Source organism: Mirounga angustirostris, unplaced genomic scaffold (genome assembly GCF_029215605.1).
Source record: "Mirounga angustirostris isolate CCGP_5_RB_7025 unplaced genomic scaffold, mMirAng1.0.hap1 SCAF_18, whole genome shotgun sequence".
NCBI lineage: Eukaryota > Metazoa > Chordata > Mammalia > Carnivora > Phocidae > Mirounga > Mirounga angustirostris.
Window position 1 is genome coordinate 1,771,244 of NW_026991726.1, and position 15,550 is coordinate 1,786,793.

At 59.3% G+C, this 15,550-nt stretch overlaps 1 pseudogene; it reads right to left on the minus strand.

Moving 5' to 3' along the window:
- The window catches only part of LOC135363091 (histo-blood group ABO system transferase 2-like), a 29,319-nt pseudogene extending 14,257 nt beyond the window's left edge, over nt 1-15,062 (minus strand).
- Between the last annotated feature and the right edge of the window lie 488 nt (nt 15,063-15,550).

A 15,550-nucleotide genomic window follows, 5' to 3' on the forward strand; every position in this document is an offset into this window, starting at 1 on the left:
CTGGGACCAGCTCAGATGCAGCCCCTACCTGCGCAGCAGGGACATCGCCTACCCGCTCTGCATGCTCCTCCAGCCTGATGTAGATGTAGACGACATTAGTGTGGGTTTTGTCCCAGGATCCCTGATGGCCAGGAAAAGGAGGTGACTGTCCCACCCTTTCTCCGTGACAGACATCCCTTTCTGGAGCCTGGGTCCCCACTCCACAGCCACAAGGGGCCAAGAAGACTCAGTCTCTAAAAGCTTCTGGGCTAGATGCTGACCGGGGTTGCCTTACACAGTCTGGTGTTTCTGGTGGCCTTACCGTTCCTCAAGTTCCGGAGTTGACCTCCCAGTCGTCGCTGGAGACCTCAGGCATCATCTCAGCCTCTGTCAGCACCTCCCCCTCCTCAGCCTCCATCACATCTTTGGCAGCCTCGGACTCACACGAGCGCCGTGTCTCGGGGTCTGCAACCACGGCTCCTCGCTGCCGCTCTCCATGCAGCAGGTGGGCGCTGCTGCCTCAACCCCATCAGCCTGGACATGAAGATCGGCACCATGTCCAAGAGCATCCCGCTGAACTGGGCACGTGGGGCGTCCCTTTGGTCTCCTGACTCAGACGTCTCTGAGTACTGACCTCACTGGAACAGCTAGCTACTCTGACAAGAAGCCACCTCTGGAACTTCCAGGCAGCATGCCCAGGCCTGGAAGGACGCAGACGACCACCACGGCCCCCACTCTACACAGGAGGAAACTGCGGCAGCCTCCTCACCTCCGGCTGGTGCTTGCTTGGTGATCCATGCTTGGGTGGGGACAATAACATGCTCACCAAGCTCCTTCTCAATCTACGATGCTGTGGCTCTGGTAAGACTGCCCGGATTGTGTACCCTGAACCCCCCAACCCGCAGTGTCCCCTGACTCCTTGCCCAATATCCAGAGAGCCCTGCGTGATAGGGTCTAGACATGCTCCCCAGTGTGCACCCCTCAGCCCACTCCAGCCTCTGTAGGGCCTTCATACCCCAGGGAGCCCGGCAGGAATTTCCCCCTCAGAACCCCTGCCGTCCCTCCCTATGACCCCCATCCAGAGTGGCCTCACCTCCAAGCCTGGGCTCAAAGGCTCTTTCCTCCGTCTCCTCTGTAACCTCAGGCTTTGGGTCAGATTGAGCTGGGTTCAAACCCACAGCAGGGCCATGTCACAGCCCTGTGACTGGCAAGCTCCTGTGGAAACTCCTGGGACCTCAGTTTTCTACTTTGGAGATGGGGTCAGTGACTCCCACCTCAGGAGGATGGGTTGGGTTTGAAAGCAGAGAGATGAAGGTGCGTGAGTGCTGGATTTTGGGGAGAAGGGCTGCTGCCAGGAAGACAGGGGGAGGGGATGTAGAGGAGGAAAAGGCGGCCTGACCTCCTCCCTACCACACGTGTCCCCATCACCCTCCCCTGACCCCCCCGCCATGCACTGAGATGAACACTGAAGTAGAACGTGGGGGCCAGGACGGCAGCGGTGGTATATTTCATTTCTCTCTAGTCCCCAGGTCTCCATGTCCACTCAGTCCAGCGGCCCTGCCTGGCGGGACTGGGGCTGGCCCCCAGCCTAAGAGGACGTGAGGGTCACTGAGCAGGCAGTGGAGATCGGGACACGGAGGACCAAGGCCACAGCCAGCCCCTCGGGGTTGTGCAGGCCTGCTGGCAGGTGGGGTCCCGCGCAGGCGCCGTCTGCTGGGCTGTGTGCGCCTGCGCAGGATCCACCTGCCTCCGACCCACCGTTGGTGGGAGGGCCCCGCCCACCCAGAGTGCACCTGCGCCACGTCCACCCAAAAGGTGGGAGCCGACCGGCCACGCCGAGCCATGCTAATGAAGGTCCTCCTCCAAGCCCTCATGGGACAGTCAGCAAACTGAGGGCAGGAGAAGCACGGACTGCCTGGGACCCACCAGCTGAGCAGAGGCTAGAGGAACAGGGCGGGTTCCAGCTTCCGAGGCCAAGCTTCACCTCGCAGGGGGTTTCCTTTGGGAACGAGGGCCCCTAAGATCTGGGGGACCCCTGCCCACACTCCCATGTGGGGCCCTTTCCTCTGGTCACCCTCGCGCGGGCACACGTACGCACAAGGCTCTCTGTGTGCGCGCGCGCGCGCACACACACACACTCACACACACACACAAACTCCCCAGGGGCGTCTAAGGGGCCGTGGACCCTGGAGGGGACAAGGGGGAAAGAAGGAGGAGGTTGGAGGCAGTTGGGCCGTGGGCTGTGGGCATTGTCTCCTGGGAACATGCCCGGGGCCGTAGCATGGGGCTCGGGGGAGACATGCCAGGCTGATGGCCAGGGCGTCCCCAAGATGCCCAAGTGCTGTCACAGGCACCCACATTCTAGAGACAGCACCTTTCCTACTCAGTTCACTTGGCTGGAGATGCTGCAATCCTGCTGTATCCCGATGTCCCCAGGATGTGGTCTCAGCAAAGCCGACACTGAGAGCCGTTGCCTACACTGCAAACCTGGGGTCAGGTCCCAGCCCTGACACCTGTGGCCATTTGCCTGGAGGGGCCCAAAGGGAACACAGGGAGGCCCAGAGCCAGCCAGGCGAGCCAGACACCGCTGTGATCTGACGTGCAGCCCAGCGCCCCTCTGTGTGTGTGTGTGTGTGTGTGTGCAGAGGTCTCAGGCAGGGTAGCCCGCCCTGAGCAGGAGCAGGGTGATGAGGGGCCAGATGCCTGGTGGGTGGATCATGTTGACACCCCGGGTCAAGGCTGGCTGGGTGGGACGGGGTGTGCTGGGGCGGCCTCCTTCTCCCCAGGTTTGATCCGGAGCCCTGTCGATATATGTAACTGCACCCCGGGCGCAGGGCTGTGCCCGCACGGGGCTGTGTCTGATCTGGGGGCAGCAGTGGGCCTGGGCAGGAGGACGGTGAGGACGGCCGGGCAGGGCTGTGATGCCTCCGGGCCGGGCGCCGCTGAGTGTCTTCGCAGAGCCCCATGGAAGAAATTGGGGACAAGCTGGTCAACAGGAGCCTCACTCGACGGCTCCCCGGCGTGGGGCACGTGCACCAGGCAGTCGGTAAGGGCTGGTGCGGGCTCAGGGGGAGTGTGGGGACGAGGGCGCTCCAGTACCGGGCTCGAGGAGGGCCGGGAGGGTCTCCTGCCCCGACGCCATCCGGGACACTGACGACCCGGGGTGCCACGGTGGCTGTGCCCCTTACGTGGCCATGATCTCAACCCAAGGGGTCTGGGCTGCTCCCTTCACACACACACACACACACAGACACACACGCGAAACACACACACACACCCAGTCCTTCAAACACACACACACACACCCCTGGTCCTTCACACACAGACACACACACCCTGTCCAGCCCCAGCCTTGGCCAGGTACAAAATCACCCTTCACATACGTGGAAGATGATCCGAACCAATTTGGATATTCTGTTGCACTTCAGGACACGGACAGGAATAGTTTTGCAGTTTCTGTGTTGTGAATTGTCCCTCCTTTATCCACAGATCAGGCCCACCATGAACCTGAGTGGGCCCTGCCGCTGGGGGCGAGCCAGAGGCAGTGGGCGGTCCGTGCTGACAGCCTGAGGAAGCTGGTGGAGCCGGGCCCGGCCCTCTCCTGTGGCCCCTGTCCCGGAGCACCTCCCAGGGGAACGCCTCCCCAGCCCTTCCCACACCTGCTGCTCACCAAGGTGAGCAGGGCCCCCCGTCCCGCCCGGAGGCTCCTCCTCACCTGCGGGCTGTGTCTCGGGCATGGCACGTCCCCTCTCCGAACCTCAGGTGTCTCCTGGGGACCCTGCGTGCCACGAGGCCAGGCCCCACACACGGGGTTGCCGTCGGGCCTGTTGGGACCGCTCCCCGACCCTGTGGCCGGCCCACGGGGAGGGTGGCCTGGGCCTGAGGCGGTTCCTCTCCACCGTGAAGGAGCTCTCTGCCCCAAGCCTAGCTGTCCTGTGTCCCGGGCAAAGCCGCATTCCTGGCTGTGAGGAGGTTTCAGATTCCATCTGGGGCTTCCATCCTAGGTGGAGCCAGAGCAGGGATCCCTGGGGGCTGGCAGAGGGGCCCCAGAGCCACTCAGACATCTGAAAGGTGCGACTGGGCTTCATCGACTCCACACATGGACAGGAAGCCCCTTCTAGACATTTTCCATACTTCAGGGAACAGGGCAGACAAATGTCCCTGCCCCGCGGGCCTCTTTCTAGGTGGGGGTCTGCCGCTAAGCCTAGACGACAAAGCAGAGATGGGCACACGACGTTCCGTGGGACGCCCTGCCGGCCTCCTCTACATACGGATCCCTCTGCTCTCATTTTCCGAAGGATGACGGGCCCTAGGACGAAGAGCCCTTGTCTCCGAGGTGGTGAGGGAACGCGGGGGACCGGTCACGTGCGGAGCCATGGGTCTCGTGCACATCTGCCGCAGGGCTGGGTCATGGTACAGGAGGTGTGGGCAGGTCGTCTGTGCACACCTGGCCAGGACACACCTGGCTGGCCCTCTCGGTGGGGAGGCCTGCGTGCCTGGTGCACCTGTCCCCCACCTACCCCTGGAGGAGCAGCCACGTTCAAGCCCTTCCATGTCCGACCCTCAGGGACAGTTGGGAACCTGGTTCAAGAGAGGCAGGGACTGGCCCAGGACAACTGAGGGGTGCAGAGTCCAAGGAGCTGCTCTCCAGTCCTAGGCCATTCCCAACCCTCCCATGAGGTTTGCTTTGGGGGTGACAGTCCCTCAGATCCTCGGGAAGAGCTACCCACCCTGTCCCATGTGGGGACATGACCTTGGCAACCCCAGGCACGTAGAGGCACGTGCACCTGCACACCCACCCCCCCACACACACCCCCCCACACACACACCACTCTGACTGCCCAGCTCGGGGTCAGAAGGGGAGGACACCCTGGGAGCGAGGTGGGTGACAAGGGGGAAAGAAGAAACAGGTTGCAGACAGCTGGGCCATGGGGCAGGGCATCTGGACACCTGGCAAGTACCCAGATCCATAGCATGGGGAGGGGAGACAGGCCAGGCTGAGGGTCACGGGTCCCCAAGGGGCCCATGGGGTTTCCAGGGCACTGGGAGAGGACAAGGTCTGGGTTCCGGTGTCCATCAACAGCCTGGGCACTTGGAAGCAGGAAGAGATCCCCACCACCAGGTCCAGAGGGGCTCCAGCACAAAGGCCTCAGCTTACTCTTCTGTCACTTGGGCTGTAGAGATGCAGTGTCCCTAGGGTCCCACAGGCTTGTGGGAGAGTCTGTTGGCCTTGGACCTCCATCCCCGACCCCCTGTGCTCCCAGTCCTGGGAAAATGCTTTGTACTCCCTCGAGGTCCTTCGGAACAGGGGACAGACTGGGGGCTTGGGGGGCTGAGGACCTGGGTACGCAGAACGTGGCAGAGCACTGACCACTAGTCTGGGGACCAAGGCCAAGACCCTCCTTGTTGCAGCCTCCGGGTCTCCATTTGGAAGAGGTTCCAGATTCACTGCTCTGGTCCGGGTGACAAGGCCTTAGGAAGGAATGGAGCACCGGGACAGAAGAGGGAAACACGGACAAGGGAGGCTTCTGAGGTTTCTCACATCACCCCTGGAGTCCACAGATCCTGCTCCTGTGAGAGACACAGAGACAGAGACAGAAACAGATAAGGAGACGGAGAATGAACACACGACAGAGGGAACCAGAAGAAGTCACAGACTTTCCTCCATCAGCTTGGAAATGACATCCCAGCATTTGGCCCCATTGTCTTCCTGAGAGCGCAGTCACACAGGCCATCCACCCCGGAGGGGAGGGGATTCCACAGGGATGTGTGAGCAGGATGCGGGAATGCCCGGGAACCACTGTGGGGACTGCCCAGCACATGGGCGCAGACGAGGCCCCGGGGCCTGAGCCTAAACCTAGTTGGAGCCCCTGGAAGTGTGCGTCACCAGGGGACAAGTTCGGAATCCATTCATTGCAACCTTCCCACAGGGGCTGGGAACAGGCAAGAAGGGGGTGGCTTTGCCCAGACCCCAGAGCAGACCCAGGCCCCTCTGAGCTATGCTCCATGTCCCGCCAGCCCCTGGCTCATCCTTTCATTGCCAAATGTGCCCCAGCCTCCTGGGATAGCAGGTCCGGAATGTATGTAGAGGTCCTACCCCTGATGGCGTCCCTAGGAGTAGAAGCCAGAACAACCCACTGTGCAGATGGGGAGCCTGGGGAGGCCCTGAGAGGCACAGGGTCTGTCCAGGGTCACAGCCCTGGGCACGCACAGGAGCCCAGTCTGAAGCCAGCTCTGTGTCCTCACAGCGGGGACACCGGCTGCACCCAGGCCTTGGGAAGGCTGTGGGTGGGCTGTGAGGGAGTCACTGTATGGATGGAGCATGGGGGGATGGGGAGCTTTGAGCAGCTGGGGGAGGGGGCCCTCGGGGGCGGGGCTCTTGTGTGAGGAGGAAGGTGGGTAAGGGGACCCCAGGCACTGGTGACCTCACTTCCCTGACAACAGAGTCCAACAGAATTTGGAACCCAGGTAACAAGGCACCCACATTCCAGAGACAGCCCCCTGCCCAGCTCATTTCGTTGGAGATCATCCAACCATGAACATGTGGGCTTGTTGCCTCCCTAAGTCTGGATGCTGCAGGCTGAAGAAAGACCGCCCTGCAAACGCTGGCCCCCTCTGGGGATGTCTGATCAGGGCTTCCCACCGCCTCTGGCCGTTTGGCCGGAAGGCCCGAAAGGTGACACCAGGAGGCCCAGAGCCGGCCACCCAGCCCCACAGGGTCTAATCCACCTGTGCAGCCCCAGGTCCCCTCCCCTCCGTGTGTGTGTGTGTGTGTGTGTGTGTGTGTGTTTGGAAAGAGGGGTCATGCAGGGTGGGGCCACCCTGAGCAGGAGCAGGCTGATGAGGGGTCAGATTCCCAGTGGGCAGGTCATGTTCAAGGTCAAGGCTGGCCGTGTGGGATGGGGTGTGCGGGCGCTGCCCCTTCTACCCAGGGTTTATCCCGATAGCCCTGCAGGGATGGGTCACTGCATCCCGGGTGCAGGGCTGTGCACTCACAGGTCTGTGTCTGATCTGGGAGCAGCAGGGGGACTGGGCAGGAGGACAGTGAGGATGGCCGGGCAGGGCTGTGATGCCTCCAGCCGGCTACCCGTCCCTGTCTTTGCAGAAGTCCACGGATGACCTCCAGAGACAGCTGACGGACATGCCCTCCTCCCTGACAGAGGGGTTGACCGCACAGGCATCCCCAAAAACAAGTGCTGGGGATTGCCGGGCAAGACCTCCAACACCCCCCAGACCACTGTCCCAGGTGGTTGGTCACCAGACAGTGGTCCAGGAGCCGGAGCCCACGGAGACCGAGCCCGAGGGTGAGAAGGCTGGGGCTGGGTGTTTGTGGTGTGTCGGGATGGGTCGATGCTGGCCCCACAGGGACGAGCCCCCAGAGGCTGGTGTGGGGCCTGGAGCAAAGACTGGGCGCAGAGCGCCCAGCGGGTGGACTGCGGTCGGGGAGACACCCCAGGGAGGGCTCCTTCCTGGCTGCGGCTTCTCTGGGAGGCCCTGGGCTGGGTTCTGTCTCCACGGAGAGCAGGCTCGGGCTGAGCTTTTCTCTTCTCACAGCTGCTCTACCACCTGAGGAGCTAGAGCCGGTTCCAACTCCATCGGCAGCTCTGGAGGGAGGGGTGGTGCCTGCAGCGACTTCAGGAGGAGACCCAGGTGACCCGGTACCCACCCACGGACAGCCTGACGCGGACCAGGAAGAACTGGCACCTGCCCCTGACCCAGCTCCTGCTACTGTTCCTGCCCCTGACCCAGCTCCTGCCCTGGATCCTGCCCCTGACCCAGCTCCTGCCCTGGATCCTGCACCTGCCACTGCTCCAACCCAGCTCCTGATCCTCCTCCTACCCCTTCCCCTGCCCCTGCCAGAGCTACTGCCCCTTCCCCTGCCTGAGCTCCGGTTCCTGCTCCTTCTCCTGCTCCTCTCCCTGCCCCTGCCAGACTCCGCTGCCCCTTCCCCTGACCCTTCCTGAGCTCCTGTTCTTGTCCCTGACCCTGCTCCTGCTCATAACCCTACCCCTGCCAGACCTGCTGCCCTTCCCCTGCCCCTGCCTGAGCTCCCATTCCTGCTCCTTTTCCTGCTCCTGCTTCTGCCCCTTCCCCTGCCAGAGCCACTGCCCCTTCCCCTGCCCCTGCCCCTGCCTGAGCTCCTGTTCCTGCTCCTTTTCCTGCTCCTGCTTCTGCCCCTTTCCCTGCCAGACCTGCTGCCCCTTCCCCTGCCCCTGCCTGAGCTCCTGTTCCTGCTCCTTCTGCCGCTGGCCCTGCCCCTGCGCCTGCCGGAGCTCCTGTTCCTGCTCCTTACCCAGGTCCTGCCCTGGATCCTGCATCTGCCACTACTGCTGACCCCGTCCCTCCCCTTGCCCCTGCCCCTGGCCCTGCTCTTACACCTGTCCCTGCCCCTAGCCCTGCTCTTACACCTGTCCCTGCCCCTGCCCCTGGCCCTGCTCTTACAACTGGCCCTGCCCTGGCCCTGCTCTTACACCTGTCCCTGCCCCTAGCCCTGCTCTTACACCTGTCCCTGCCCCTGCCCCTGGCCCTGCTCTTACAACTGGCCCTGCCCTGGCCCTGCTCTTACACCTGGCCCTGCCCCAGGCCCTGCCCCTATCCCAACCCCTGCCCCTACTCCTGCTCCCGCAGGGCTCCCAGAGCCACATCCAGAGCCCACAGCCCTGCGGGGAGAGCTCCTTGTACAATTACCCTTAGTTCCATCGCCGGACCCCGACGCCCCACCAGATTGTTTCATCTCTTCCCCTTATGTTCTTTCTCTCTGGTACATATTAACTCTTATTTTATCCTTCCATGTCCTATATACTGTTTATGATTTGTTTGAAATAAAATTACTTGTTTTCATTTGAGTACGTCATGAGCATTAAGTACATTCCCAACGCTGTGCCACCACACCATAGAACATTGCTGCAGAATATCTCATTCCCCAAAGGAGTCCCCGAACCAGAAGCCCTCCCTGCCCATTTCTCCCCCAGCCCACACCATCAAAACCCCTAAGCTGCTTTCTCTCTCTGTTTCTTTACCTATTCCTGATGTTTCTGTATGTGGAATCACGCAATAGGTGCCTTTGTGTCTGCCCACCTATTTTTTTTTTTAAAGATTTTATTTACTTATTTGAGACAGAGAGAATGAGAGACAGAGAGCATGAGAGGGAGGAGGGTCAAAGGGAGAAGCAGACTCCCTGCCGAGCAGGGAGCCTGATGTGGGACTCGATCCAGGGACTCCAGGATCATGACCTGAGCCGAAGGCAGTCGCTTAACCAACTGAGCCACCCAGGCGCCCTGCCCACCTATTTTCAAAGGGGACTTGTTTTCTTCTGTGTTTATTTGTCATAAAATTTCCCTTATTCGATATTGAAATCCCCGATGGATTACAGATCAGATGTAATCAGAGAGGCCGCTTTAGGAATTATGGGCACAATCTCGGGGCCAAGACCCCTGTTCCTGCTGGGACACCACAGCCAGACCCCAGACAGGACAGGGCTGGTTCCTCCTGTGGCACAGAAACCAGGGAAACGCAGAAAGCTGGAAGACACACCACAAAGCAAGGCCAGAGAAAGGTTTCACCTGACTCTGGTCCAAACCATGCTCCAAGTCACTGGGTTCCACAGGGATGGAGACCAAACACATGCCAGTCCAAGGGGGAGGATAGGCACGCAGGGAATATGTGTCAGAGATGTGGAGCTCCTGGGGAAGGACTCCGGCAAAGGAAACCCTATGGAGGCAGCGCTGGTCACCCTCAGACTGGCAGGTGTCTGGTCTGGGGAGAACGTGAGGAAGCGGAGGTCCAATGCAGGTCCCCTGGAGGAAAGGGTGATGGGCACCCTTGTCTGGGAGAACAGTGATCAGCACCCACCCCAGGCCGCAGGCGCACCCATCACCTGGCATGCTCGGCCTCGGACTCAACCCCGGAAACTCTGGCTTGGTTTTTCACAGATCTGCTTTCAGGAGTGTTCATCACAGCGGTGGTGGAGAGAGCAGGGAATGGAACAACGCTAATGCCCAAGGAGATGGATGGGATCCATGGTCCCAGTCCTCATGATAGAATGTCCTGTAGCCACTGTCACATTGTCCTTCGGGGCACAGGATCCGGGAAGCCCCTCCTGAGACTCCCTCCTGCCACCCTGTTCCTGGGAACATTGAGAATTGTTTGAGGAGGAGGTGGAGAGGATCCAGGATGACACCGGGTCCAAGGAGAAGGAAGGTCAGCACTGGGAGGACAGATGGACGTGCCCTGAGCCACCATCCAGGACCCAGGCTGTGATGCCCTCGGACCTCACCCCAAATAATGGCTCCTGAGGTACAGATCCAGCTTCTGTGGTTTCACTCCCTCCCTCCCTACGTCATTTATTCACTCATTCATTCCCCCCTCTCTCTCCTTCCCCTCCACTCCTCCCTTCCCTCCCCCACTCCCTCCCTCCCTGCCTCTCTGCCTCCCTCCCGTCTTCCCTGCCTCCCTCCCTCCCCTCTACCCCTCCCATCCTCCCTTTCCTCCTGCCTCTCTCCCCTCCCCCTCCCCATCCTGCCTCCCTCCCATCCTCCCTTCCCTTCCCCCTCTCTCCCCTCCTTCTCTCCCATCGTCCCTCCCTCTCTCTTTCCCTCACTCCCATCCTCCCTCATTCAGCACAGGATCTGGGGTCCCTGCTGGGTACTGAACACTGGGGCTTCATCAGTGAGCACCCCCCAACCCACATGGTCACGTCCACTGTGGGAGGTGATGGGGGGCAGTCCTCACGGCTAGCTCTGGCGATGAGCACTAGGAATCTGCTCCTGGAAACAGGCCAGTCGCACAACGAAAAGAATGGAGAGACCCGTGTTTAGCACCTCCTCTAGAAAAATCTCCTCCTGAAAAGTGATGAAAAGTAAGTATGTCCTAGACTTCATGCCATGTGAGTTCTAATGGCAGGTACGCACTGATTCCTAGAACCAACAAAGAGTAAATCATCCAGTGTCAACTGGGGAGTTGTTCACAACTTTTCTGACCAAATGACAGCATTTCAACCAACATCTCCAGGGCCTCCGAGTTTTCCCAAGGGTCTCTGTCATCCTTTGATCCTTCCATCGACCTCCTTGGGAAGCTCTGTCCTGTCCTCTTCCTTGTCTCCTGCCTCTTCTGAGACCCTTCCATGGCTTCCCCCTCCCCCACTTGCCAGGGCCGCCCTCACCAGGATCCCCCATGCCCCTTGGCTGGGCGCCCGCATCCCACACTGAGCCCCATGAGCCCAGTGCCTTCTGCAAGGCCTGTGTGCTCCCTCTGGGATCACTTGGCATCTCCCCTTACAGCTACCTGCATCGTCCTGTGCTGAGTCTCCTCTGAGCAGTCTGTGAGCTGGCCTGTGCCCATGTCACGGGAACAGAAGCGAGGGTCCAGAACGTCCAGACGACCCGCTCCCAGTCCCAGCGTGTGTAGTCTGGGCCAAGGATGGTCCACGAGCAGAGGAGGACTCGGACCCAGGGAGCCTGAGGGAGGATGTGGCACATTGAGCCCATAGGACGAGAGTGAGCAATGTGGGGGCCTGGTGCTCAGACCTGCTGGGAGACCACATCGCACTGACTCTGTCCACAGGGCTGGAGGTTTTCAGGGTATCCACCCTCCCATGCTGCAGGCTGGCAGTGACTGGCAGGGGAGGAGGCACCTGGTGCAGGAGACAGCCCTCAGGCAGAGAGGAGGGGGCAGGCGCTCCCCCAGCAGCTGCAGGAACTCGGGGTAGCCACCCTCCCACCCTCCCAGGCTGCAGGCTGGCAGTGACTGGCAGGGGAGGAGGCACACCTCGTGCAGGAGAGAGCCCTCAGGCAGAGAGGAGGGGGCAGGCTCTCCCCCAGCAGCTGGAGGAACTCGGGGTAGCCACCCTCCCAGACTGCAGGCTGGCAGTGGCTGGCAGGAGAGGAGGCGCACCTGGTGCAGGACAGAGGCCTCAGGCAGAGAAGAGGGGGCAGGCTCTCCCCCAGCAGCAGGTGCATTTGGGCAGGCTGAGGGGGCATCAGTGGACAGCAGGGCCTGCAGCTGGGGTTTCCACACAGACCCCCTCCTCAGCCTCAGCACAAGCTTGTCCGGATGACCTTTGTCCCCCAAACACAAAGTCTGACCCAGGAGCCCCTCAAGCCCTGACTCCCAATCCTTTCTACTCAACTCAAGTGACAAGAAATGGCCACTAGTTTAGGTGGTGTTGGGTGCACAGGGACATTTGTTTTTCTGGCCCATGCTGTAACGTTGCTGGCATTTTAAAGATCTCAGGGCTTTGATTCAAAAACGGCAGGATGCCGGGGACCCCAGACAGCTTTCTGGAGACCTGCCTCTGGGCCTTGCAGCCCTCCCATCCCACCAGCGCTCAGAATCCCACCAGCTGCTCAGAATCCCTCCAAGCCACAGACCCACAGTCTTGAGTCCTCAGATGGCCCAGGCGACGTGCCTTCAAAAAGTGATCCCGGTGGAGCTGCAGGACACACTGCAGATTCCAGCAAATCCCCCTCCCAGAAAGTGAGGGTACCGCTGGACAAACTGTCCAAAAACAGCCAGGTCAGGGTTCCAGGAAGACACCAGAGGCACAGGAGTAACTGAGGAGCATCTGAAGGCCAGGTAGGGACAGTGAGAATCTCTGGTGGTTTTGCCTAGGGGCAGCTCCGGTCCCCCTAAACCCTCAGTGGAATGGCTTTACTGGGGCATTGGGGGGGAACCATGCCTGGAGGACCCGTGGCTCCACTGTCCAAGGTCGCCGACTTGATCAGTGCACAGGTGGGGAAAACCGGCCACACCCCGAAGAATTTCTAGAAACAGTAGCCATCTCAGTGGTAGCTGACCTGGGAGGTCAACCTTTCAGCTGCCTGAGGTGAGATCGAGCCACAGACCAGCACACTAGCCAGAAATGGAAGAAGGAGATCCAGCTCTTCATTTCATAGTTTCTAAGTCACCGGTTTGTTCCTATGGTTAGTATACTTTGCATCCTGGGAAATCTCTGCCTGTCTAAGGTCTTGAAACTGTTCTCCTCATGTTCTCTGCTGGAGAGGTTCTTGCAAAATCTCTGGTTTATAGGTAAAAATCATCTGGAATTGACTTTGGTTGGCACACCCATGCTGGGAAAAGGATGAAGCTTCCCCAAAATACTAAAAAAAGAACTCCCGTATGATCCCACTATCAGGTAGACCTTTTCAGGAAATAAAGTCAGTTTCTCGAAGTAAGATCTGCATTCTCCCACCCAATCTCCCTGAGGAGGGGCGGCCACCCTTAGCGACCCTCCCCTTGAGGCAGGTGCCTCCCTGGACAAGGGGCTACCCCGGGGCTGGAAGGTCTCCACAGCAGCACATCCAATGTCCTGGATACTAGGAGACAGAGTACAGCACCAGGCCAGTGAGGGTCAGGACACACGACCCCGAATACGGCACCTTGGCAAAATAAATACAGAAGCTAAAAGAACTTTTGCATAGAGCAAAGCAAGAAGGTCTCTCTGACCCCCAGCCATCAGCCCTTTTTCCCTTAAGCAGGTCAGAAGACTGCCATGTGGAACTTTCTCGCCCCGGACCACAGAGATGACGTGCTTATCACCAGAGTCAAGGAATTTAGGACCACGGGGTCTATACACACACACCTGGTTAAACTAACCCTTATCTTCCTAGTTACTTCTTTACCGTTTACGAGCCCTAGTCCAAACCCCTGCGTCTGTCAATTCTTCACACACTTACTGCTTCTTTGTCTAAAAGGTAGAAGAGCTGTCTGCTCCAGTCACCTCTGCTGGTCTTCATGGTCTTGTGAGGCTCCCACCAAAGCAATCCATACATTTTGCTTGCTTTTCTCCTGTTCATCCGTCTTTGTCAATTTCCAGCCTCAGCCGGGGACCTTAACAGGGTTGAGGAAAACTTTGTCCTCTCCTGCAGCTCTGTGGGGCAGGGGTTGGGGAGTCAGGAAAACCCATCCCATCTTCCTGGCTTTGGTTAAAACCGACCTCTGCTGGGAAGGAGCACAGGACTGTGCACGGCTGGGGGAGCCAGAGAGAGGCACGTGGAACATGTAGGAGCTACCTGACCCCCAGCCGGGGGACTTGGCCCCAGTGACAAGTCCAGGGTGTGATTATGAATATTATAATGGAAGCATCCTGAACATCAGATCTTCCCCACTCCAGGCCTCATGATTGCTGCTCGTTGTAGTTGCTACTGTTGGCTTAGTGACTTTTCTGAACTCACTTTGTCAAGTCTGTATTCTTTGCTGTGTGTGGCCACTGAATCCCTGTGCTGTTAACTCAGTGGTCAGCCAGTGGCTGGGCAGAGAGGTCACCCCTGTTTCCGAGCTATGGGCTACAGACTGGAAGTCCCCACAACCTCCTCTTCAGGTTTGAATAATCTGCTCCAGTGGCTCATGGAACTCAGAGAAACATGTTACTTACTAGATGACCAGTTCATTAAAAGGACAGAACTCAGAGCCAGGGAGCTGGAATCGATGAGCAGGGCAAGGTGTGTAGAAGAAGCTCGGGGCTCCCCCGCTCTCTGAGTTAAAGAGGCCTTTGCCCACCTCCACTCTGACCTTCGTCTGTACTTCCTAACTGATGACGTCCTTCCTTCGGGCTCATCTGTTAACTCAAGTGAAAGACCCGGTGGGCACCAAAATGACTCCTCAAGTAATAACCACTGCTGATGTCCTGGTGATTCTTGGGCACAGCCATGAATCTCAGCTTCTTCATGATGGGGCGCAGCCCAGGAGCTGTGGATCCCACAGGTCCTCCAGGGGCAGCCCAGCAGCAGTGGGTCCCACAGGTCCTCTTGGGGACAGCCCAGCAGCTGAGGGTCCCATGGGTCCTCTGGGGACAGCACCTTAATGGGCTTATGGTCCAGCAAGTACCTGTTCAGGTGGCTCTCATTGTGCCACACAGCCTCAATCCCAGTGGCCAGGTTGACCCCCATTGCCTGGTGACAGGCCAAGGTCAGTCGGTGAACCTCTACCACCGACCCCCAAAAAAAGGTCCTCATGTAGTAAAAGTCGCCCTTGTCCCTGGGGATGTGTGCCTGGGACTGTGGCCAATGCTCGTAGCTGAAGTCCTTGCGGGCTGCCTGGTAGAAACCGGGGTGCAGGGTGCCGAAGAGGGGGGACAGGATCTCCATACTCACGTGGTCGCGGAACTTCACGTCCACCTCTGTGCATACCAGGTAGTCCACCTCACGGAGGAAGTGTGGAATTAATCTTAGAAAATATATTGTAAGCCCTCAGGAGTGATTGTGGAAGCAGCTGAAAGGTCAACAGCGTTCCTGTTCTCAGACTATTGAACGCAAGGGCCCAGTAGGAGCAGAATCCCATGATCCCCAGGGGCAGGGCACAGGTTAGGAGCTAGGAAAGAATGTAACCCTCAGGTCCCCTTTCTGCACCTGGTGCTTGCTAGCACAAACATCCTGCTTTTCCCTTATCCCATGACTGCCTCCCTGAGTGCCTGCCCCTAGGGGAGGGTGCAGGACTGCTTTACCGCTTCAGGATACTTGCCATCCCTTTGTCCTCCTTTCCCATGCTTTGAGGCAACTGCCCTTGCTTTTCTGATAAAAAAATGAAATAAAAGCAGAGGCAGCCCTGCATGGTCACTCAGCTGCTGGGCTGCCCC